General features: G+C 41.7%; 1 pseudogene; it reads right to left on the bottom strand.

Annotated features, from left to right (window-relative positions):
* Positions 1-866: 866 nt before the first annotated feature.
* On the bottom strand, positions 867-1,386 carry LOC102117665 (large ribosomal subunit protein eL29 pseudogene; annotated as a pseudogene).
* Between the last annotated feature and the right edge of the window lie 217 nt (positions 1,387-1,603).

The following is a 1,603-nucleotide window of genomic DNA, read 5'->3' as shown; positions in this document are numbered from 1 at the left end:
TTGATTATAGAGAATAAATACTGTAAACCAATAATACATTTCATAACAGGTGTTCAAAGTCTTTATGGAGAAATTTTAAAAAATATTTCAGAAAGACTTAATTGAATTTCTCATTAAATGAAGGGATGTGGCATATTTATTTGTCATGTACAGGAAGATTCAGTTTTATAAGGATAAATGATCTGAACATCAATATATAAATTCCATAAAATTCCAGTGTAAATCCTGTTGGAATCTTTTATGGAACTTGACAAAGTGATTGTAAAATTCATTTGGGAAGCATAAAGGGTTAAAATAGGTAAGATATTCTCTAAGGAAAAGTGAGGTAAGAACTTGCATAGCAGGATAAGAAAGATGCATTGAAGGCAGAATATTAAAACAGTGCAGTACTGGTGGAAATATATGAATGGAATAGTAGAATAGAGAGGTGGAAAATGGAACCAAGCTCGTATGAGATTATCTTCTTCAAATCTGTGCAAGAAGAGTAGATTTTCTCCATATATGGCATTGAGAAAAAATGGCTTTCCAAAAATAAAAGTAAAAAGTCTCACTTAGTGTCTTAGCTTGGCAGACCCTGAGATGAAGACTTGGGTGCAAGCAGTTTACTTGGAAGAGAATCTTTGGTGGCTCAAGTGAGGAAGTGGGAGGAAGTGAGAAGAGTAAAGTTAAGAAAAGGTGTGTTAATGAACAGATTGCTGTTCATGATTACTGGAGCTTAATCTTCACTGTGAATTTGGAGAAAACATGTGGCATATACTTCTTAAGATTGTCCCCCAGAAGATGGGAAACTGTAACAGTTATCTATGTATCCCATTTTTTTTCCTGCCTCAGGTTTATTTGTACAAATAACATAGGAGGACATCAGCCCTATGCAGACGGCAGCCCAGCGGTGTCACACCAGTCCTTCTGTCCTCACGTTGGCAGATAGAGATTTCTACTCTGAAGCCTTTGTAGGGGCCTGGGCACTTTTGGGAGTCTGAGCTGCAACTGTAGCTGGAGTTGCAGCCTGGGTCTTGGTTTGATCCTTGGCCTTGGCCTTTGGCTGGCACAGCCTGAGTCCCTTGGCAATGTGGGCACGAGCACACTTCCCAAGCTTGGGGTGGGCAATATAGGCAAGTCAATCGAACTTGCAGCTGACACTCTTTGGTATGTTGGGCTTAACCTCCTTGGGCTTTACAAGGGCCTTGATAGCCTTGGCAAGTGCACTCATGGCCTTGGTCTTCTTAGGCCCTTCTTGTTGTGCTTCTTGGCAAAGCACATGCTTCTCAGGAACCTGGGGTCCCCACCCTCAAGAGATTCGTATCTTTGTGATCAGGGTTTCTTGGTGCCATTTCTGGGCCATTTTCGAGACTGGTTGTGTATGGTGTAGTTCTTGGACTTGGCCATATCTGCATCTTAAGCCGCAGCTCCTGAAATGCCTGGAACTGCTATAGATCTCATTTTTTGAAGGTTGCCCCAGGGGCATCAACTCCCCCAACACCTGTCCAGGATCTTGAAACCTGTCTTGTGTCAGAGAAAGCTCCCATGCACAGAAGAGAGATGCAGGTACTTTTAAGGAGATAGTCAGCATGCAAGAAATTCTCTTAAGCTGCAGGAGAGTTTA

This window comes from Macaca fascicularis, chromosome 8, assembly GCF_037993035.2.
Source record: "Macaca fascicularis isolate 582-1 chromosome 8, T2T-MFA8v1.1".
NCBI classification, from domain to species: domain Eukaryota; kingdom Metazoa; phylum Chordata; class Mammalia; order Primates; family Cercopithecidae; genus Macaca; species Macaca fascicularis.
This window is presented reverse-complemented; position numbering and strand designations above follow the sequence as displayed.